The sequence below is a fragment of the Augochlora pura genome, chromosome 2 (assembly GCF_028453695.1).
Source record: "Augochlora pura isolate Apur16 chromosome 2, APUR_v2.2.1, whole genome shotgun sequence".
Classification (NCBI taxonomy): Eukaryota; Metazoa; Arthropoda; class Insecta; order Hymenoptera; family Halictidae; genus Augochlora; species Augochlora pura.
The window spans coordinates 7594313-7619318 of record NC_135773.1 but is presented as its reverse complement, the minus strand read 5'-3'; the positions used below and the strand labels follow the sequence as shown (position 1 = coordinate 7619318).

Sequence of the window (25006 nt, the reverse complement as noted above, 5' to 3'; positions counted from 1 at the left end):
TCTCTCTCTCTCTCTCTCAATATCTCTTAGTCTCTCTCTAGCTCTCTCTCCCGTCTCTCCGTCCCTGCCGTTACAAGCGCACACGAACGGGCGCGCATATTCGTGGTCCTGGAAGATTACAGAATTCGCGGAATTAGGCGTCGCCGGTGTGCAACGTGTACCACGCGTGTTCCTGCCGGGCTGCGACTTTGCGAGCTGCATGCACAATCGGCCGACGAGACGGGCTTTTGCATTCGCGAAGTCGTTGACACCGCGCGCCGAAACGTAGGGCTACGGTAACTGGCTGGCCCCCCGTACCTTTTGGCTTTCGCGACGAAATTTCGTTCGAGGGAAAAATATTGCCACCACGGTTGGGAACGAAGTTCGGCTATATTACGAGGCTGCGGAATCGTCGCGTTTCGAATCAGACGGGGAAATGTCTGTTTTCCAAGTGGAATAAATCGTTCTGGGGAGATTTTAATTACAATGGAATTTTGGTATTTTATGGGGTAGGCGTTTTTATATAGTATATATTAAAATTTATAGATATTATTTTCTTACCAGTTAGCAATTTTTGGCGAATGTACTTGTCACAAAAGAATGACAATAATTTCTGCTACGAAGAGATATACATACTCCTCAAAAATAACCAACTGATTAAATTCTTATACAACAGAGTTATTCCACGAATTTTTATCATATAGAACACGGTCCATGTCCGTTAGCAAAAAATATATAATATTCAGACGGAAAATATCTTCTTGTATGTGGATGTTGGTTCGCGTTAAATAATCGGCGGTTATACTGTAAAACGGGTATTTTGTTCGGTAGTTAAAGAACGTCCAAGAATTTGCGTAATGCAACACAGCGGTTTCCCTCAAAATTGTTCCCCCGTCGAACATTTCGTACGAGCTGGTATTTCTGAAATATTTTCCGCGGGCCAGCTATTCGAAGAATTGTTTGCGAGATCGTTTATTCAAACGCCGTGCACCGAATAAAATAATAAAATCGGCTGAGTCGATTTTTCTGATAATTCGTCTGCTTTTAAAAATTAAAATACTCCAATTAATAGTCTTTAATTTGGTAGAAATTTTAAAGATAAGTTATATGTTATCAATAAATTATTTCTTTAATATTCGAGCCCTGTAAAAATTTTAATAAAATTAAGAAATAAATATCTCTTTATTTTGTGATTTAAACGACTTTGTTTAAAACGAGAAGATCTCTCCATTCGGTCCGTTAATTATTAAAATTATTTATAAAAATTCAAATTCGACGGCATAAATTTCTGACAAAGTTGTTCTGCCGAGTAAAAATATCTTCCGGTTGAAAGCCGACGTCGTTGCACACAAATATCGAAACGGCGAGCTTCCGCCTCTATAAATTAGAGTCGCAGGGGGGGACCAATACAGCGTTACAATTATTTCTAGCCAGTTAACTTTATCGATTCAACAGGCATATATGTATATACGTATGCTTCCAGCAATCCACACATTGGTTCCGGCTGTGCAAAACCGGTAATATGCTATATCATGCGCTATAAATCCCATGCACGAAGGAGTGCGGAAAACTGCTCGGAGATTGCTCGGCTTAATGTTAACTGCAATTTAAATGCGCACTTTTGTAATCGCAAATTATTCGACGACCTCCTAACTTCTGATTTATTTCTTCCTTTCTGTTAATAAACATAGTTATCGTTGTTAATTTTTAATATTAATTTTGTTACAGAAGTTTGGTTTTAGCAGACAGTTCTTATTTGATCTATAAATATTAATAAATACGTTTATAATTGATGAGGAGTAGTCGTGATTTAATTATTAATCTTTTGTAATTTCGTGAATATATTTATTGAAAATTTTGTTATAGGCAATAGTACGATATTTGGAGAATTTATGGCTTCTCTTTGACGACACTTCTATTATAATTTATACAAATATACCATGCATTCAGTAATGTAAATATAATATAACCTAGATATATATATGTAAATAAATATATAAATAAATAACACAATATATACTCTTACAATATTATATAAATATATAGACGTATATATTGACATATAAATATAACTACAGTGACACTGACATAACCTAAAAGCAATCGTGTTAAAATGAAACACAAAAATTCACAAATGAAGTGAAAAATTAATATTCTAACGCGTTAACATTACTCTCAATAATCTTCAACACTAAACAATAAATATCTTTAAATATTAAATCTTCCAAGGCAAAATAATTAAATATTATTTTTAAAAAACTAAAAATCACCTGTTTTCAAACTGACACATAAATCAAAACTTCCAGCGCATTTATAACATTTCTCTCAAAACAGAGAAAAATAATTTCTACATCGAAGTCAATCGAACGTTCTCGTCAAGCCCTTTTCTGCCGGAAGCCCTCGCGGACAGAGTGCAACATTGTTCCGCGTTCGAAGCAGGTCGAATCGATACATAGGTCTCGCAGAGCTCGAAAAAGAGATTTCCGAAAGATTCGCGGCAGCGCGGAGTACACTTAGGGCGCCGGTTGTCTTGTGCCGGGTCTAATTCTATTAAACGTTCCCCCCTTGTTAGAGGAATTGAATAATGCTTCATCAGAGCCGACTAATTTGTACGGTGTAACGCAATTCTATTAGCTTTGTAGCAGCGAGGCAACCCCGCGTACACCTCTCCCCTCGTCTACTAGCCGACGAGATTTCGTCCCGCGCGGCAGAATGATCGCGATCGCGACGAGATAATGCACAATACATCCACCTCTGTACACTGATTACAGGAACTCCTCTTCTTTTTTCAGGTGAGTCCAGCCGTCGACGTCGCAGCGTTCACCTCTTTCCGTAGAAAACTGGTGAGAGAAACCATTCGCCCTCGAGCGAGTTACAATAACGCGATATCGCCGCGCTGACTGTTTAACCCTTTGCGTTCAAAGGTATTTTAATTGTAAATTTAAAATAATTTTCTTGGTTCGTAATATTACGAGTTAAATATAGATATTTCTATTCTTTGTAACAAAGTATGCTTTTATGCGTACGAAATTAATTTTCATGACTTGTTCCAACAATTTTACTGTTTAACAATTTTTCAACCCTTTGCCATCCAGTGACGACTCAGCGGCGCCATTGATATTGTTGTGGCACGTTCCAAAATAATTTTTATAAATATAACAAAAGCTTAGATTTAAAAAATTGTTGAAAGCGTTCTATGAGTCGCGAAACTCAATTTCATATGCGTAGAATGAATTTTGTTATATAAAATTATTTTGTTGTATGGAAATACTGGAAGCCGGAAAAATAATTTTAGATTTCCACTTCGAATGGCTTCTAGTGCAAAGGGTTAAATCTAAGCTTAGTTGGTATAAAAATTATTTTAGATTTCCAATTCAAATTGCTTCGATTGCAAAATGCTAAATCTAAGCTTTGTTAGTATAAAAATTATTTTACAACGTGACGAACAATTTTAGCGTTGCGTCGGAGTCGCCGCTCGACTGTGAAATGTTAATATTTTTTAAACGCATGGCACACGCGGTCGAGATAAGTTCATTTGGACTCGCGTTAATGCAATCGACCGGCGTATTGTAAAGTATTACGGCGCGTACGTTATCGGAATATTCGTTTAAACTGGATTAATCTTGGCGAAACAGACATTCGTTGTTGCCGGTGCACGAATCATTGTTGGCCCGGCGTCCACGTTAACAAGCCGCGAGGTTAACTCGATGCGGTTGGCGCACCGAACGCATTTTTATTTCCGTTCGAGTGTGTTAGTGTCTAGCACTAATAATAGTACTATAATAGTACTATAATAATACTAAAATTCATTTTATTAATAAATGTTCCCGCGGGCTTGCAAAAATACCCGGGGGCTAAATATTAATTACTATAATAATACTATTATAATACTAAAATTTATTTTATCAATAAATGTTCCCCCGAGCTTACATAGGGTAAATATTAATTACCCCCGAGGGTAAATATTAATTACTTTAATAATACTATAATAGTACTATTATAATATTATAATAATACTATAATAATTCTATAATATACTAAAATAATATACTACGTAATTTATTTATCAATAAATGTTCCGCCAGGGTTACAAAAAATACTCGAGGGGGTAATTACAATTCTACCGCCTTGCGTGGGGGCTCAATATAAAAAAATAAACAAATTAACAAAAAGAAATAACAAATGTATATAATAAAAATTAGGCTACGCAGTAAATAAGTAAATAGATATAATAACAATAATATTAATAATTTAATATACCAGTATACTAGATATAGTATATGCCTAGGATATAGTATACTAAAATCACGACGTCCCTGAGAATAGACCACGTAGCGCGAATGGTTAACGTGTTCGATGGCGATCGAACGTTGCTGCGGTTATCGCGGAATTTTTAACGAGTTCGTAAAATCGCAGGCCCCCGGTGAAAGGAGAACGCAGGGCCGCGCGCCCGAAATTTCGCGCGGTAACGATGCAGTTCGACCTGCTTCTTCGAATTTTCGAGGAGCCGCGGCGCTGCTCGGCCCCCGGACTCATTTGCCCCGTCGGTTTTAATTGACGCGCCCCGATCGAAGGCGGCCCCGTAATTTGTCAAATTTAATTGCGCCGGACGCCGCCGTTTAAAATAATGCACAGACGACGGCGTTCCCTCTTTTCCTTTCTTTTTTTTTTTTCATTTTCCGTTCGACGGAACCTTTGGCACCCACGGGGGACCCTAATTGAGCCCGGAACGATGCTTTCGTAAATTGCATATCAGCTGTAAGAGTCCTAACCTCAATTTCCTAAATTGATGTTGTCTAGGCACATCGATGTTGTCCATGTACTGTATTGTTTTTTCTGACGGAAGAATACAAAATGGAAGACGTCAGATCACTTAATATTTTGTAAAATATACGGTAATCAACTTGAATTAGGGATAATTAAGAAAATTGCATATTAGGGAATACTTTAAAATTCATCATACTACAGAAAATTATAATAAACAATATATTGATTTGCAAATATTCCTCGACGTCTAAAAATTCATATAAAACGAATATTATCACAATATCCTACTTTGTTCCGAACATATACTATACAATATAAAAGTTCATAAGTGCTGGTAGATAATATCCATGATGTCGCCTAGTGCAAAAGGGTTAAAATTCTCGTGCACGATTCGATGATTCGAAAAAGGCAGTCGGAACGCGGACATCTGCCCGTTCAAACAAATTTGAATCGCGACACGGCCGCGGCCGCAATTATTATTTAAAGCAGCCACTCTAAATGGAGATTGTACACCTTTGCATTGTCTTTAAATCGTGTTTCGTATTATTCTTAAAGGATCCGCGGTGTCCGCCCACGGGCGCGTAATTATGCGACTCATTATGCCGCAATCCAAGTTACGATAATTAACTGGTGCAAGCTCTCTCTGTTCAAGGGTTCGTCGCGCCACGTTTTTCGTCGCAGCTTTCCATGTCGCCTATATTATATTTCATTCGCAAAGAATTACGTTCCATTTATATAGATTTAAATATATTTATATACATGTATTTAAATATATTCAAATCGAGCGGATTTGTTATGGAACTTATTCGGTTTCTAGAAGAGTGTTGCGCTTCTTTTTTATTAAATGTTATTAACCTCTTAGGCACGGCTCGATTTTCGCAATTAAATTTTTCATAAATAAATTACCATTTTTCTTAATATACAATTTTTTCGGTACTGTTATACAGATAATTAGCTATATATAATCGTTTAAAAAACTAAAACTTGTCATTTTCGAACGAGAAAACAGCAAAGACACGCGTCACGCAAACTGTAAATAAAATTACAAATCATACATTTTCAGTACTGAAAATTATTATTAGAACCACGCGCCGGTAAAAATAACACCGTTTCGTGAAACACGCGGATTGGCAACGCGCTCGTCGGAATATCTCGTAAATCGGAGGTCGCGTTTCAGAACTCTTTTTTTTTTTTTTATTATTATTTTAAATCACGTATGTTTCCCGTCGGACGTTGTAACAATTTTTGTACGCGTTGTTAAACGTCCCCCGGGTATTATTGGAATCACGTAACTCGCGCGCCCGAAATCATTTATAAATTATACATTTTATGGAGAATTACCGGGGCGGAATGCTTCTACGGTTTCCGGGGAGGAGGGGGGAGGGGGGGAGAGGGGATGGGATGCAAATAATGGTGTATCAATTTTTCGCGAAACGCATTAAAAAGTATGGGCGGCGTGACGCGCCCTACGCGGCCGCGTGTACACGCCCTTGTAAACACGCGCTCCATAACCTACACGCCGAATATATTCGTCGTACACTCGATGGGGTTGGAGGTGGGGGTAGCGTGATGCAACAAAATCTGATCGGGTATGCGTGACACGTGTTTCCGCTTTGGCAACGGTACGTATCGAAAAGCAAAAACGTTCCAAACGATATTGTTTTATGAAATGTCCCATTAACAAATTAATTAGGCGCTGATGTATTTACATGTCGCTCGAGTCCATTTCAGGAAATATTTCTACGTAAATATAATGTTTCTGTATTTTTGCACGCGATGTAATATGCACATATTGTACAGCTTTTTTCGAACAAATCGATCAGTTTGGTACTGGCAAAAGACGTCTGAGATTTACGCAATAGGCAGGGGACGTCTTAAAAACGTCCATTTTGGGTCTATTTTACGTCCATTTTACGTCCATTATATTTCAGATTGTTTTATATCATTATATTTCAGATGTTAAAAGGACGTCCAATTTGGGTGTCAAGGATGTCTAAAAGACTTCTTGATTTGTATCGCTGACTGTTTCTAGGATGTTCGTAGGACGTTTCTTGGACGTTTTTAGACCGTTCTTAGGACGTTCCTAGTACATTCTATACGTCCTAAAGACGTCCCGAATGTATATAAATAGTATAGATAGTATACCAGACATCCTCAAGACGTCTTGAATGTCCTACGAATGTCTTGAAAACGTCTTAGAAACGGCACGAGTTCCGAATCAAGAAGTCTTTGAGATATGCCTTTAAGACGCTCTTCGACGTTCAAAGTACATCTCATGAACGTCTTACCGATGCTCTATGGACGTCTCAATATTGTTCTATAAAATGTCCCGTTAACAAATTAATTAGTCTGAGATGTATTTACACATCGCTCGAGTCCATTTCGTGAAATATTTCTACGTAAATTATTTCTGAATTTTTGCTCTTGATGCAATATGCGCACATTTTTTACCATCGCTTTTTCTACCAATTTCTCCAATTGCTTTCGTCGTTTGTATTCTCATTTGTATTCGAGTCGCTCGACTCTTTCGCCTTAATTTTTCCTGTAAACAATATGTCCTGCAAAAAAATTAACTGTTGCTCTCTCTCTTTCTCTGTGTAGCCTTGGTTCCTTTTTACGCGAAACTCTGGTTCGAAGCGCGCAATTATTTATTTGCGCTATTATTTATTCGCGCTACGCGTAGTTTACGAGGGTAAATTAAAGGGAAAGAGTTAAGTGGCGGCCCATCCTGTATTGATATTCGACGATGTGCACACTACTATACGTGAAAGTTAAATATTTGGCTGAAATTAGTTGCAAGATAATTGATATGAAATGCGGAACGAAAACAGCTGCCAGTTTACTTTGTATTGTTCCGATCGGTGCAGGTGCGCGCGGCCCGTCTAATTGGCGCGGAATGCGGTGGCGCACGGCGCCGCTGTGTTCGATCACCAGAAAACTATTGGGACGTGGTGGTATGCTGGAAATTTGTGCGGGGGTGGTATAATATTATTTAGTTAAATAAGATGAATATTCGTTTGGGTAGCAAGCTATTTATTTGTGCGAATATAAAGTGAAAAGTCAATTCAATGTATGAGACAAAAATACAAATGGTAAAATTGAGACGAAAAAATTTATAACAAGCAGAAAAATTGAGTTCAAAAAAATTTATAACGATCAGAAAAATTGTTTTATTTCTTTGTGAAGAGTATGATATTATAAAACGTTTAAATATGTAGCGAAATTTGGGATAGCAAATCAGTGATAGCATATAGTAAATAAGGGATAGCAAAGTAAAATTTTATAAAAATTAATAATATTGTAATATTTAAGGTTAAGTAGTCATAGAGGTGGAAATATTGAATAGTAGTGTCACGATATCTTTTATCAATTTTTAGCAATTTTTTTATTTTTTTAAATTGTTCTTTACTCCTCACTATTCTCTAAATATATACACATTTACAAAAGAAATAAAGCAACTTTTACTATTATTATTGTTATTACTATAACCTCATACTCACTACACCCTTATACATTCATCAGACTTTTAATTTCATTCCCACTCATAACACTCACCTTCTCCACTAAAAAATAACCACATCCCCATTAATTTCGTCTACTGTATTATCGCGCGTGCATCGAAAGTATACATGAAGCGTCGAAAGTCGAGAAATCGGGAGCAGGCGTTCCGGTAAAAATTCCGTCCCGGCTTTCGGATTCGTAGGTGTCCATTAAGCAGCGGCGCGCGCGCGCCCGCGCGGTTCCGGGGCGCGTTGTTCCCGACATTGACGAATTTCGTTATTGAATATTAATCCTTGGCAGCTTATCGGAAGAGGGATTGTGCCGGAGAACGGCCTGGGATAAGAGAAAGAGAGAGATCGAGAGAGAGAGAGAGAGAGAGAGAGAGAGAGAGAGGCGGCAGCGCGGTTTTCACAGGACTTGGACAGGCTCGTTACGTTTGAAATATCGATTCGCGGACCGCGCCGACGTGCCCGTATCGAGATCTTTTCCTCCGGGGCGAGAAGAAAAACACCGTCTGGAACGGGAAACGCGATGGAGAAGAGGGGAGGTCATGGGTAGTATACGCCGAGATCGGGGGAGTGAGGGGGGGGGGAGGACGAGCGGAAGGGGTATCCCGCGCGCAACAAGCGAACATATTAATGGATCGTTCGCAGCGTCGTTTTACTATTGCTCGCGACGGAAAAGCTGTCGCGGATGAATAATAGCCACGCCTCCCGTCTCCTCCCTCCCCCTCCCCTTTGAGCATCCCCCCATACACGGTTGCACGGAGCTCGTAACACGGATTAATCGATAGCCAGGCGAATGTTTTCCATTATTCGCGGGCCAAGCACGGCGAATCTCCGGCACGGTTACTCGATTTAATTGATCGAGTTCGCGCGAGGAAGAAGAGACGCCTTCCGCGCGGAGCGGGGGGACGCCTCCGTGTGTCGCGCGGGGTGCCAAACCCCCTCCCCTCCTCCTGCGATTTCGAGGCTTTAACGCGTCCTGGGAATTATTCATGTCACGTAGACCCCGCGTTTTATGCGGCATCGACGAACTCCGAACCGCCCTCGACACGACGGCGGTGCCCGCGAAAAAATATTCGGCGCCCCTGTTATTGCAAACCCCCTGCGGAAAACTGTTCCTTTGCTGCAGTCGGCCTTATACGTCAAGGTTCGGGGTTCGCGAAGAAGTCTCTGCTTTGCTCGATGAACGTGGAGGTTAAACTTTTCATTGGGAGTTGTAGATTTTTTGAACTAACAATGTGCGTTTCGATGGATTTAGGGGAGAGAATTTTAGGAGAGAATTACGAAATGCGAAGTGTTAGGAATTTATTTGTTTGAAAATGGGAAATTATTTAATTTATTTGTGAAAAATATTAATTATTTATTTGTGAAGGTTTTGTTAAGGTTAATGGACGTCGTGGTTGAAGCTTTAATTAGGGGATTGTAGATGTTTTAATTTTTAGTGTACAGTTCGATGGATTTTATTGATGATAATATAGTCGAAATACTAAATCTGGGATTTTATTTATTGGAAAGTTATGTGGAGGTTTTTGTCGAGAAACGTTGAGGTTAAAATTTCGATTGGGCGACACTTTTTATTCTTTAATAATCTAGCGTACAGTTCGATGAATTTTAATTAATGATAATATCCTAGAAAACCTGAATCTAGAAATTTATTTGTTAGAAAGCGATGTGGGAGTTTTGTTAATATTGAGGAACGTCGAGGTTAAACTGTTGATTGGAGAATTCCATTTATTTTTTAATAATCTAGTGCACAGTTCAATGAATTTTATTTACGATAATAAAATACTCGAAGTCCTGAATCTGGGACAAAAATTCGAAAATTGAAGTCTTGAATCTGGGAATTAATTTTTGGAAAACTTATGTCAAATTTACGTCAAAGTTTTTGACAAGTTGGCGCACCGTGATATTGACGAGCACTCTGTCCATAGACGTAGTTTAATTAGCGCCGCGTTAAACTGTCAAAAGCGCTGGAAATTTCACAACTTTGGTCGCGCATAAATTTTAACCAATTAAATTCATAAATTCAAAGCTTAGATTCGTTGAAACGATTCAAATAATACCGAACCGTGTAAAACATCAATTTATTAAAATTATAAAGAACAGAAATAATTTTATACATCTAGATTTTGCAATCGATACGCAAAATTTTATTTATATAAAACATATACATATCGCGGGTACGATAAAATATGCAGCATGAATTAATTTAATGTCATCAGAGCTTCAACGTTGAGAAGGAATATAAAATTTCGTTCAACTTTGACCCGTTTAAAATTTCGAGTCTAATAATTATTAATAACAGTAAGCTCGTGATATTTATTAGCTTTTAAAAAATTGAAATTCTAAATATTATTTTCTGTATTTTCCTGCGACCATATTACACGAAAAATTTACGATACACGAAGAATCGTTAGTATCATCGTTTACCAAAAAACTAACTATAGTTTCCGCGATGTTTCGGCGTCCGATTTCCGGAACCGCCGGAACGGTGAACCGGAGCCGACCGAATTCGAGGATATTGATTTTTCGTCGGATCGTTAGATATTTCCGTCGGATTTTCCCCGAATGGTTTATGCATATTTTGATGACAGCCGATCTCCCCGGCGCTGTAACGATTGAATAATAGATCACCGTCCTGATTGGGCGGATCATCTTCCCCAGGCCCGGGGTATCCGCCGCCGACCCCGAAAGTGACGCGTCTGCGTGCAACGCTTGCAGGAAATTTCCGACGCGGATCCCATCGTAGAAAAAAAATTTTACTCGCCGATGGCCCGGTGACGCCGCGTCTACGTTGCGCGGGTCTTTATGCAGATTCGTCGTTTCAGCGATCGACGAATCGAAACGAAAATTACATTAAAAAATGAATCCTTTATTCCGACCAACCCAGTTTCTCTTTACGAATCTACGTCATCGCGTTCAATGATTAAAATCAAGAAAAAAATGTTACGTGACTTTTAAATTCTGTATACAACAATTATAAAACTACAAATAATAAAAATAGGAAATGTTAACAGGATCGGTGCTTCGTCCATAGAACGTACGATCGCTTTACTGTCATGCATTTCCTGTATTTCGGATGTCAGTAGTGCATTTTTAATGACGGACGACATTTTGAGACCGAGTTGTTGTAACAGAAGGTTTTACGAGGAAAAACTGGGACACCCGGTACATGCATTTTTACTGACACTGGTAAAACGAGCAAACGCAATGTAACTTTTTTAGAACAAATCCATCGGTTTGGTACTGGCAAAAGACGTCTGAGATTTACGCAATAGACAGGGGACGTCTTAAAAACGTTCATTTTACGTCCATTTTATGTCCATTTTACGTTCATTATATTTCAGATTATTTTATGTTATTATATTTCAGATGTTAAAGAGACGTCCAATTTAAGCGTTAAGGACGTCTAAAAAACTTCTTGATTTGTAACACAGACTGTTTCTAGGATATTCGTAGGACATTTCTAGGACGTTTTTAAACCGTTCTTAGGACGTTCCTAAGACATTCGATACGCCCTAAAAACGTCTCTAATGTAGTATACCAGACGTCTTTAAAACGTCCTGAATTTACTACACTATACGTCTTTATGATGTCTCGAATGTCCTACGAATGTCCTAAAAACGTCCTAGAAACGGCATTTGTTACCAATCAAAAAGTCTTCCACATGTCTTTAAGACGCTCTTCGATATTCATAGTATTATTCATGGACGTCTTACTAACATCCCAAAAAGGTCCTAGAAACGTCCTAAAAACGCTGTGTTATGAATCAAGAAGACTTTTAGATGTCGTTGAGATGTTCTTTCGATATCTAACAGACATCTCAAAGACGTCTTCTCGATACTTTATAAACGCCTTTGAGACATATCTAACGTCCTATGAATGGCCCAATAACGTCTTAAAAACGTCCTAAAAATCGCAAGTGTTCCAAATCAAGAAATCTTTTAAACATCATTATGACATCCCAAATGACATACACCAGACATTTTTCATCTCGCAGACCCGCCAAATGTCTTACACCAGACCTGTTCAAGACGTCCAAAAGACGTCCTCGCGTTATCTAGACAGAATCCGGCAATCTCGGCAAATGAAATTACCCTATCTTCGGCCAACTGTATCGCGACATTCTTCAGCGGCCTAACAAGAAGCTAGCCGCACGGAAGTAGGGCAATAAAGCGCCCGGATTTTTATCTGGGAAGGTGTTAGCGTGTCGCGCGAGCGGTACGCGTGCAGGCGGGTCTTTCGCGGTCGTTACGGTATCCGCGCGAACTAATTACAACAAAGACGAGATATACGTTAGGCTGCCGGATTGTGAAACTTCTGTTGTACTTCCCTACATCAACTAATTGCGACATTCCAAGATATATAGATACGGCGGGTGGGTGGGTGGGTGGGGGGAACAGCTCGGGCTGCAACGAGAACGGTGCGGGGGGTAACGGCGCCGAGGGTTTCCGGAAAGTTTCGAGCCGGTTTCGCCCGTGGTATATACGTACGTGAGCGCGGTGCTGCCACGAACAACAGGAAAATACGCCGGCGCTGCAAGGCAAGCAAGCCGCTGCCGCCGCGCTGTCTAATTTAAATGCGAACACGCCTCAAAGTAATGCGTTCTCACGGAGAGGGTGGGGGGGTTAGGAGGAGGAGGAGGGGAGCACCGCCTCGATAACACCGCGCTAGCCTTGTCATCGGTGTGTACGCGCGTCGGGTTATATGTGCTGACGCGTCACCCGAGCCGACGCGGAATAACAACCACCGATTTGTTGCTACCGATAAACGCGGTCCTTGACTTTCATCCCCCTTCTAGTCGAGACGAGCCCTGATAACGAATTCTCTTTGACTTTCGGAAACGGAATCAGCGAACGCGATATTCTCGCGCTTCCGAGCACTTTTCGTGGTCTCTTTAACCATCGAGCAGTTTCGCGTGGCGGATTTGTTACACGGAGTTCTGTACTCGCGAGTTCGACGATGTCGCGACTTTGCGATAGACTTTTTTCATTGTGTTGGGAAATGCGAGAAAAATTGAGTCGACGCTTTTCGAACGAGGTAATTTTTTTAAAGCTGGTTTAACTAATTTGAATATTTCTGTGAATAGAACTGGAAATATTTTTATTTCAATTTTACTATTAATTGGAGTCGAAAGAATTTATAACAATCGCCGTTTCTTTAGTGTGTTAACTGAATCTATGATGATAATTTCAATAACGCATCTGGCACTTGTTGAATTAATATATAATATGTAATATATACGTGTTGAATTAAAATTAAATTCATTGAAATGAAGTTCAGTTTAACATAAGATATAGCACAAGAATTTAATTATTGGTAATTATTGTATCCAATGGACAAAATAGCAATTTGCTGCGTATGCCTCACATGGTTTGAAATCAATAATAAATGAATAACTAAATGTAACCAGAAAATTTTATATGAAAATGCTTCTTTAACAATTTCGTCAAGCTAAAAATAACATAAAAATTGTCTCTCAAAATTCTTCGAACGTCTTTACAACGTCTTTAAGTTAGGTTCGACAACTTCGTTCGCCTTTCGTAATCGCGTAAAATCCGAAGCTTATCGTTCCACATCGATTCGAAGAAGATGAATACGTTATTCGGAGGAATTAGCGGGAGAAAGCCCTGTAAATTAACCACGGTCTTCCCCAATTGGTTCAGCTTCCCTCACGCAGCCAACAAAAAGGGCTTAAAGTCTAAACTGCCGAGCGGTACGGGGCACAAGTTCTCCTCGTCTTAAGCGGAACCCCGAGCGTGTACCGGGGGTGCGCCACCCTCTCGACTCTCGGCGAACGCTTTTTTAAACGCGTTACCTTAAATTCCGTCGGTGCTTCGACAGGCGGGTATGATGTACGACGTCCACAAACACGGCCGTAATTTATCGCATTAAATTTCTATTTGATCATGCCTTATCGCGGCCAGCTTCTGACGCGCGGCGAAGCGAAACAGCAGTCGATTCGTGACCGGAGCCTTGTTTTGCGAACGGAATCTCGTTGTTTGACGCGATCGCGCTGCGGATGTCACTGATACGGTGGATAATGGGGAATACGAGCCAATGCAATGCGATATAAAATCGAAGGATGGATAATCAAGCTTTGAGTCTATTTAAAGAAGAAGGGGCTGAGGAGAGAAGAAAAGTGATTCGTCAATCGTCGGTAAAACTAGATAAAAGGATGGAATATTGAGACGCTCCGAGGGTTGCACAGTGATTCGAATAATGGAAAATGGAGAAATTAATATCTAAAAAATTTGTTTGTACCATAATCGTAATCTAGAGCCTTTATTCTTATATATTTAATAATATATTTAATTCTATAATACAGTATTACCTACATGTGCATAGTTTCTGTGAGAAATGTATAATGTGGTCTGGACGCGTGTCTTAATCGTGCTGTACCTATTTCTTTACACGTTCACATTAGATAGTTGATTTATAGTTACACGTATTACGCATATTACAAATATTAATAACAGAGGATTACAATTTTATTCCAATTTCAAAGAACAGAATAACATACTTGATAATTTATTACTAGCAATTCCCATCGCGAGTCGAACTCGTCAAAGTACGTCAAAGGGTTAACATCGAATCACAGTTCCGTCGCGGGACATCGTTCGACCGGAAACGGCTTCGTTCGCGACGTTTCGTCTGACAAGCGGCGCGCGCCTCGCAATTCCGCCCGGCTGGAAGCGCTTCGCCTAAGCGCAAACCGCGTCGCGCCCCCGGAATAAAAATTCTCATTATTCCTGCGCGAACGGCGTAATCCTCGCGAGCTTAGAAGCTTTAAGCCGCCCCGTCCTCTCCCCCCCCCCCCCCCCCCCCCCCCCCCCCCGAAAGCGTATTCTTTACAGTGCACACACGCGGGATACGTGTCTCGAGGAGTTTACCGGGCCCCCACGTGGGCGCGGTCCTGTTTGCGTCGCGCTGCGACACGGCTACGAAATAAGGGTCACGGCGGAACAAGATGTAATTTTTTCCGCGGATTTCACCGTCCGGAGGATTTTCCCAAGCCACGCAAGTCCCGCGACCAAACAGATTCCTTTTTCCATCCGTTTCTGCAAGATCGCGAGATTCGAGCGAACACTCGGACTGCACTATACTTCGTTCTCTGCTCTTTTCGATCGTTGACTCAAGCTGTTTTTAGTTGTTCAATTTTAGTTGTTTCACTTGATAGTTTTGTAGGATGGAAAGGTGACTTTTTAGTTTATCATACTTTTCTGGACATTATTTATTTATTTATTTATTTTTTTTTATTTATTTATTTATTATTTATTTATTTTTTTATTTATTTATTTGTTATTAGTACTGCCTTTAATAGTAGGAGGATTGTAGACTGTTTTATGGTGTTGGGTGGAATGTTATTTTGTAATTTTGTTATTTATATATCTTTATATATATATATATATCTTGGCGCAAACCGGTTCCGCGTTTAATTTTATTAATGCTACCGTTTTAAAAACGTCGCGCGGGCAACATCGTGTCCCCCTCGTTTAAATTCGTCGCGGCGTCCTACGGCGTCCTTCCGCGCCGTTAAAACCTCGGTTTTAATTAAAGTTTATTCTATCCATCATCTGTCTTTTGAAAAGCATCCCGGCGACTTACTTTTATTTCCGGCGAGTGTTCGCCGTTTAATTTCATCTGCCTTCCGGCGTGCGTGCTGCCGCAGCGTGGGCGCGCACCTAGAGAAAGAGATATTGAGAACTGCAGAGAGATTGAGAGAGAGAGAGAGAGAAACTAAGAGAGACTAAGAGAAATTGAGAGTTTGAGAGAGAGAGAGAGAGAGAGAGAAAAAACTAAGAGAGATTGAAAGTTTGAGAGAGAGAGAGAGAGAAATTGAGATTTTGAGACAGTGGAAGAGAGAGAGAGAGAGAGAGAAATTGAGATTTTGAGAGAGTGGAAGAGAGAGAGGGAAATTGAGATTTTGAGAGAAAGAGAGAGAAAGAGAGAGAGAGGAATTGAGATTTTGAGAGAGAGAAAGAGAGAGAGAGAGAGAGAGACATTGAGAGATTGAAAGATTGAGAGTTTGAGAGTTTGAGAGAGAGAGAGAGAGAGAGAGAGAGAGAGATAGAGAGAGAGAGAGAGAGAGAATTATTTCTATAAATATCGTCTGACCTTAAATTTAAAGAATTACCTAATCACCGAATGAATTAAAATCAAACCACCCGTCAAAATATCGACCGTCCCCAAACGTAAAAATACCCAAATTGCCATCATCTATAAGACTCAAAACCAAACTAAATGAATTTCTAGTTAACGTCTAAAAATATCAGGAAAAAATATCAATGGAAAGAGTGTAACCCGTTCACCGCCGCGATAATTCCACTTCAGAGTTTTCCCATGCTATCTATAGCTTCGCGTTTCATTAACGTCGCGAATAGTTAGATAATTGGCCACGGTTATTCGGAATGGAAGGAACGCGAAACGGATAACGTTTTATTTTATTTTAAAGCCGAACCCCGCGATCAACCGGCGAAGAACAATGACGGCTGCCCCGCGGACGGTCGGGCAACGTGCGAGCACAATGGGGATGAGTCAGGGCCAATGGTAAATCGCGGGCGAATTCAGTAAATTTCGATGCGTTCGAAAGTTTCTTTTCTGCCTCTCCCTCTTCCCCCTCCCCCCCTCCTCTGGAATTTATTCCCGTGCCCGCGCAGCATTAATATTAATGCGGAGAGCTACACGCGACCGCCGTGAAATCGCCCGGGGTATTTCGACTGTCGAGGGTGGTAGGATGGGGAAGCGTTAAAAGACTTTCCGCGGAGCCTTTCACGCGCCATTAAGCGCGTAAGTTGTGATAGAGGATTAAGCCGCTGATGTTATTCGAACGGGTGCTGAAGGGGGGGGGGGGGGGGGGACTTCTCCCCCTCCCCGATCGGCGAAGCGGATTGGAACGTCGAAAAAGCAGGAGAATGTTGGACATCCGCGGGTACCACGAGAATTGATTTTCGGCACTATAGAGTACTTCCCATGATTTCAAGTTGGAATGTCGGCTTTTTAATTCGGTTGGTTTTATGATTCGCAATAGAGGTATATGGGTAGTTTCTCGCATGCGCGAGGGAGGCAGAAGTTTGTTAATTAATTTGGGTAGTATGAAGATGTTTTACGAAGAATTTATACTGTGAAAAAATGGGTAATAATCTAGAATAATAATAATATATTAATAAATTTAGACGGAAATAATGAAAGAACAAAGAGGTAAAAATTGTCTTCTCCATGGAATCAAATAATTTTGTACAATTAGTGAGGCAAATGACGGTATACAGTCAAAGAATTACAGTAATTTATAATTGTATAATTACGTTACCATCGTACTTTATTCACCATATATAAAACCATATCAAAATATAAATAGTAAAATAATTTCAACATTCATATTAAATAAATTATGTTTCTTACGATCCTTATCACAAATCCGCCTAATACACTGCACTAAAAACTATCCCCCGCAACAAAGTCCTCCTACAGCACTATAAAAATCCCCAGACATCATTTACAGTATACCTAAAATTTCAACGTTCGATCGCTTTCTTCCCCGTTCGACGTAAAGCCGCGTTAACGCCGGGAATAAAGGCAGCGTGCACACGCGGCGAGAAAGCGAAACGAGCGATCGAATTAATATCGTCAACAAAAGTAATCATCAATTTCATCGAACACGTACGGGGAATCAGCTTTCCGACCGTAAAACCATAACCGCGACGCTATCCCGCCGAGGCTGACCACTTTTAGGTACGGGGGATCGATTCGTCGACGCAACAGTTTCAATTCGAGCGCACAGGGTGCATAGCTGCAGTATATGCTCTCGATTCTCTCTTTCTCTTTCTCTCTCTCTCTCTCTCTCTCTCTCTCTCTTTCTCTTTGTCGTGTTCCGCTGGGGAAATATTACGTAAAAGGGACGTGCGTACGTATGTACGACGCGTTAATGAACGCGGAGACCGCGCGACCAATCTTATTTTTCATTCGGATCGTTCATCTTGCCGCGGCGCTTTTGCGACGAAACTGTTCCCATGTACCAATGGACGACGAGGTCCGTCGACGGTGTTCGGACGAAGGATGATTAAAAGACGACGGTGGATTGAGACTATAAACTAGGATATAATGTAAAGAATATAGAATATAAAATGTAGAAATTATAGAATATTGAATATATATTAGAATATAGAATATAGAACATAGAATACAGAGATTATAGTATATAGAATACAGAGATTATACTATATAGAATCTAAAGATTATAGAACATAGAATATAGAGATTATAGAACATAGAAAATATAAAATATAGAATATAGAATATAAATTACAAAATATAGAATACAAAATATAGAACACAAAATATAGAATAGCGTATAAACACAGAACACCGTATAATCACAAATAAAAATAAATTAATCAACAAACAGTAGTAAAATTCGCGCACCTCCGCGATTCAAAAAGAAAAAAGAAAAAATCACGACCAATCGCGTAATAGAAAATGATCGAAATTAAGACTTCCATACCTATCGAGCTCTCATTTTAAAACGCACCGCGCGCGCGATATTTTCCGCGGGGGTCCCACGCGACCGCGGACTACTCCCACCGGTGAACTAATTCGAATCCGCGAGTGATTCTGGTGAAAATAGACGAACTACTATCCTCTACCGCTCCGGACACGTCCTATCCGGGCCCGATATTATCGCCCCGTTGACATTGTCGATCGCAATATGGATGAATATTCGAAATACCGGCGCAACGAGCCGCGGCCGCGGTTCGTTAGCCTCAAATAATTAAAAACAGAATGTGTCCGCGCGCGGATGAAATCGCTCGGCTACGCCGACCGATTCCCAGCCTCCCCCTCCCCTCCCCTACCCCACCGGTTGTTCCGCTCAACTAGTTTAAAATAGTGTCTCCGCCGGCGAGCGCGCGCGCACGCCGCATTGCCAACTGGATGACCCGAGGATATTCGAGGCCCCCCCCCCCCCCCCCCAGAACTGTCTCCGCGCAGATTATTCGGGGGAAATTGTTACGGCTGTTTGCGCAGTCGCCGTAATAAATTAGAAACACGTTTCCATCGTCGAAATTGAATTGTTCCCTTCATTTTTTTTCTTAGCTTATTTCAACGTTGGTTCTCAATTTTTAATTACGATTATTCCCCGACATGCTTTACACAAAATCATATAGAATTATGAAATATAATATAGAATTATGAAATATAATATAGAGTTATAAAATATAATATAGAAATTATACCAAATAATATAGAATTATTGGACTCTTGTCGCCAGAATTTATATTTGACACAGCTGATCCGCGCTTTGGTCGCAACAAACAATAGTAGAACAGTTGTTTATTATTCCAATAGATACTTTTTTTACTACTCTCTAAAGCTCTATAATAATCATTGCTAAACTTAAGTTCGGTATTTAATATTACTTATTCTATCCATACACTTTTTTGTCACGAATACACAGACTCTGAAGTCCACAAATAATTGAATTAAAAAGTAAAACGAAAAATCACGACCAAGCTGAAGCTAAAAATAGTTTATCTATAGTATATTAAACGGACCACCGGATCGAATAATACAGTAGACCCCGTGAAAACCCGCGGCTCTCCGTAAATGAATTACTCCGATACGAAATTCGGCTGACGCGTCCCCCGGACAAGTGGAACGACCTGTTTAGAAGCGCGCGCCCCCGGTGACATAAAAGACGAATGGGGAGGCTGGTTCGGCGGACCAGCGTCAGCGAGAACACACCGGTAGCAATAAATAGAAAGAGAAAAATAACGGGCCGGCCCGATGATCGTCGACAATTGCTAAACCATAATGGCCCGGCACGGGTAAGGGGGAGGGGGGGGGGGGGGGGGGGGGGGGCTGGTGCGCGCGAGCGAAGAGTTACGCGACCCCGATAGCACGTCACATTCATAAACGGCGAGTGTCGTGTAATGAAAAAAGAACGGACGGGTTCGCCGCGGGTGGGAAGGGTCGAGGGGGAGGGGGGGGTGGTGGACTGGGGAAGAGCGGACGGGTCCGGGTCGGCGGGAAAACATCCGAGCGGAGAAGAGCGTGCGAAATGAACCATGAAATTAACGAATGGCCCCCGAATTCATATCCGCGAGTCCCATTTTCCCGGGCCAATTAATTATTTAAAACGCCCGCGCGCTCGCCTGGAAACAACACGCGGCCCTGTTGATACTCATATTCGCGCCGGCAGGATGGATGGCGCGATCCCCCCCCCCCTCTGGCTTCCCCCCCCCCCCCCCCCCCCCCCCCCCGGTCGCTGTACAATCGTTTTCGGTGGTGCGTGCGCGCGAAACGGCGCGACGTCGTCGAGAGCTATAGCAAAACTTTGTTCCGGTCAACGTCGTTCGAAGTTGAGCGGAAAGTTGAGCGCCGGAATTTCGTTGCATCGTAACGGACAACTGGTCGCGACGAACTTCGATTTTACAAGCTGCCACGTCCGCAGCCATCGCAATTAGATTCCGCTTTGATGTCTGAGAATCGACTGCTTTGAATTTCTGGTTTCGCTGTTGTCGACCGAAGATCACGTTTCTTCTTTTACATGTTGTGTGTCGCAAGTGGCTTGGCAGAAGCAAGCAGGGAATTTATTTAATTAATTCTTTACAGTCGAGAGTGGCGATGAAAATTGTTATATCGTTTCTGAAATAATTCTGACAGTTTACCAATAATACAGCTTATCAATAATTTCACTCTATTTATAAAAGCTTTTACAACGATAAATTAATAAATAGAACGATAAATTAATAAAAACACTGTCGACCGTCCCTTCACGCTATCTACCCCCACTCTGGCAATATGGAATCCCGCATCGAAACCCGGCAACCTAGTTCATGCTTTAACGTTAAAGCTCCTTTGACTCATCAAAATTCGCAGCCCGGTTATTCCAACAAAGTATATACGGTGGTACACGGTGTAGGTCATACATGTATATGGTAGTCCCAGCTAATCAATTTTGCTGTAGCGTAATTTTAATGCCGCGATCGTCCAACGTCTGCGAATTAAAAGACCGTGGCGCGCAAAGCTCGAATAAAAGAGAATAGCGACTCCAACTTTCTAATTAGATAATTCTTTTATCTAAGTGCCGGCCAGCTGCGACACGAATTCTAAGCGAGCACGGGATTTCGCACGGTGCGTCGCGAGCGTGCTGCACCAGCGATGCGGGACACTTTAATTGTTTATGTCAAAGTTACGTCTATAAGTTTATTAATTGTTTATGGGTCTATTAATTGTTTATGAATTTATTAATTGTTTATAGATTTATTAATTGATTATGGGTTTATTAATTGTTTGTGTCAAGGTTATGTTTATGGGTTTATTAATTGTTTATGTCAAAATTATGTCTATGGGTTTATCAATTTTTTTTCTGTCAAAGTTATGTCTATGGGTTTATCAATTTTTTTCTGTCAAAGTTATGTGGGTTTATTAATCAATTATGTCAAAGTTATGTCTATGGGTTTATTAATTATTTCTGTGAAGGATATGTCTACGGGTTTATCAATATTTTCTGCCAAAGATATGTCTATGGGTTTATTAATTAATTATGTCAAGGTTATGCCTACGGGTTTATTAATTGTTAGCCTCTCCTCTTAAATGGCCACGGACACGTAACCATCGAACTCGTTCGCCACCCTTCGACACCGCGACTTTTCCACCCTGGCTTCGTCTTCCTGTCCTTTTGCTCGTTGCTCTACTCTCCTTTTTGACGTATCTCCTTTCCGTCCGTCACCGCTTTTTGCCGAGCGTTTTCGGCCGGACGTCCCCCGGAGGCATCAGCTGCACAGACAGCCGCAGAAGCTAATTTCCATGATAGCGAACGCTCTCTCCCTCTCTCTCCCCCCCTCTCTCTCTCTCTCTCTCTCTCTCTCGTCAGCTACCAACTGTTCAAAGTCTTCCGCGAAACTACAAAATTCGTCGCCGTGATATACGTCTGATAACTGATCATATCGTGGTCACATGATTGAGGTTAGATCATCGAATCTCGCGTTCGATAAATATTAATAAAATCGTTTATTTCGAAAGTGCTTCGAGTCTATTTTCTTTGTCGAAAAAATTTAGAGGATAATATATATTAGTCGATTTAAACGTATGAATTAATTGCGTCGAGTCTGATGATTTTTCTATCAATTGGAAAATATGAATTTAAATATGAAAACTATTTATTTTAGAAATAGCGCGAGTACTCTTCACGTTTCGAAAAAGTTAGAGGCTAGCATATCGGTTGATTTGAAAATATCAATTAATTGTAGTCGAGTCTCTTAATGTTTCTATTAATTTATCAATATGTAATTTCCATAATTGATCAGGTGTTACATTTATTTAAATTTCAACATAAGCAGTCTAAATTATTACACCTTGCATTGTCAATTCTGCGATTTCTCGGGTTGATTTTCTGTTGTTTCTGGAAATTGAGGAACATTCGAGCGATTTCAAAAATTTAATTTCTACCTTTTTTTTGGTAAACAAACTACGGTTTCGTTCGCTTCTCTCGTATATTTTTTGGAAGCCGTTTTTCAATCTGGTGAAATTCAAAAAATTGAATTCGCTTTTCTAACACCGATTTTTTTCCAACTTTTCCACACGACGTCTCTGTAAGCAATTTTTACACAAAAAAAAACGATCCGTCGATTTCAATCGAACGGCGCAACGTTAAACATTTAGTTTCCCGTTAAAATATCGGTGCTTTCGTAAGCGGCGAATTCGACTGAAATATTTCATACACGCGCCGACAACAACAACAACAACAACAACAACCGACCCCGCGTGTGTCAAAAGTATAGAAATTCCGTTTTTTTCGCAAATTAAGCTTCGCGATCAGTTTTGTAAACAGCTCGGAAAATCCGAGCAAAATCAAAATTCGAATGGAACAAGACCGCGGCGATAGATTCTCCGAGCAACAATGAAATTTCGTTTTACACGGATATCGAGAGATTAAGACGAATCGAGAACGTAGCTAAGATCTAAATAAAGTGAACAAATAAAAAATGACCGCAATTTTTCATTTACTATCAAGAAGAATTTTTTATCAAAAAATTTAGAGCCAATAGAGGCCGATACTATCAGAAATTGATTAAATTAAATAAGCTTTTCATTTCATAAAATCGTCTCCCAAATATTCACTAAATAAAGCGAAATTACTCGTTAACTATTAGATTGAAATTTGATAGAATTTAATACTTTTCTACTTAGAATTCGACATCGAATAAATAAATAATTAAATGAAATAAGCTTTTCATTTCATAAATTCGTCTTCCAAATATTGACTAAATAAAACGAAATAACTCGTTAACTATTAGGTTGAAATTTGATAGAAGTTAACACTTTTCTACTTAGAATTCGACATCGAATAAATGAAATGAAATAAATGAAATAAGCTTTTCATTTCATCAAATCGTCTTCAAAGTATCGAATAAATAAAGAGAAATTCCTCGTTAACTACTATTTTTAGATAATTACTTAATACTATTCTTCCACTTAAAATTCGTCGTCCTCCACACTTCCACGTAAAAAGCACTAGAACATCTTGCCTAAAAAATTTTAACAAAAAACTCTACACGATCAAAAAACTTTCCATCCAGAGATCGCGAGGAATCAAGTACGACAAACGAACCGAACATTGTTCCCTTCTTCCACGAGCAGCGTAAGACGCGCCATTATTTAGCGCCGTTGCTAATTGCGCGGGAGCAGAATCGTCGCGATATTTGCGTCTTCAGGGGCAGGCCGCGTACGTCTGCGAGGCCTCTGCAGACATCTTCTCGGAGCTTAGACATGCTTCCCCGGGTGCACCGTGGACCTGCCCCGGCATTGTAAGCGCACCCGACTCGCCGACTTAAACATGAATACCTCATCTGCGAGTATTCTTCAGAGTTTTAAGGGTTCTAGAGTGAGAGAGAGAGAGAGAAAGAGAGAGAGGGAGAGAGGGAGGAGCAGAAGAAGCGAGGGGTGATACACAGAGCCCGGGCCCCTGGTGTCAAGGGGATTGTACGCGGTGTTTCTGAAATGTTCAGCCGGCGCGCACGGGGTATCCGCCACTCTCCCCCCCCCCCCCCCTAGTCTCTTCGTAATGCCACTGCTCTAGCGCATAAATACGTTCGTTAAGTGCGTACAGGTGTACGAGGAGTTCTGTTCAAACGGCGGCGGCGAGCGAAACACAAAATTCTCGGCCGATGACTTCTGCGACCGGGATTATACGAAAATGGAAACACGATTCCGTTTAGATAGCCGGACCCGCGCCGATGGCTTTGTATGTTGCTCGTTACGTTATATTGGCGACGCTGTTTCCCGGCCTCTCTCTCTCTCGGTTTTTCTCTTTCTCTTTGTCTTTTTCTCTGTTTCCTTCTCTGTCTTTTTTCTGTCTAGATTTCTGTTTCTCTATCTCTCTGTTGCTTTGTATCTCTGTCTCTCTTTCGCTCTGTCTCTCTGTCTTTTTATTGCTTCGTCTCTCTTTCTCTTTATTGCTCTGTCTCTACTAATTGAAATAGCTTTTGTTTATGTGTTATTCGCTTGCCTAAAGTTATTGCAAAAAGAATACTTTTTTGACCCACTGTATCTCTCTCTCTCTCTCTTTTCTCTCTCTCTCTCTCTCTCTCTCTCTCTCTCTCTCTGGGCGTTGCAAACAATAACTTTCGTCGGTGCTTCTCACGCATTTCCATTTATGCCCGCCGTCGGCTCTTAACGAACTCTCTCGCCGGACGGAGATTTTCATTTTCATAACGAGAGGAGGCGGAATCGAATAGCCGCGGGTCAGCGCAGGA

The 25006-nt window shown here is 40.7% G+C and overlaps 1 protein-coding gene across 6 annotated transcripts in view; it reads left to right on the top strand.

The window, feature by feature from the left end:
- The window catches only part of Kek5 (leucine-rich repeat, immunoglobulin-like domain-containing kekkon 5 protein), a 653304-nt gene that overhangs the window by 432435 nt on the left and 195863 nt on the right, over positions 1-25006 (top strand). The gene's annotated exons all lie outside the window — the stretch shown is intronic.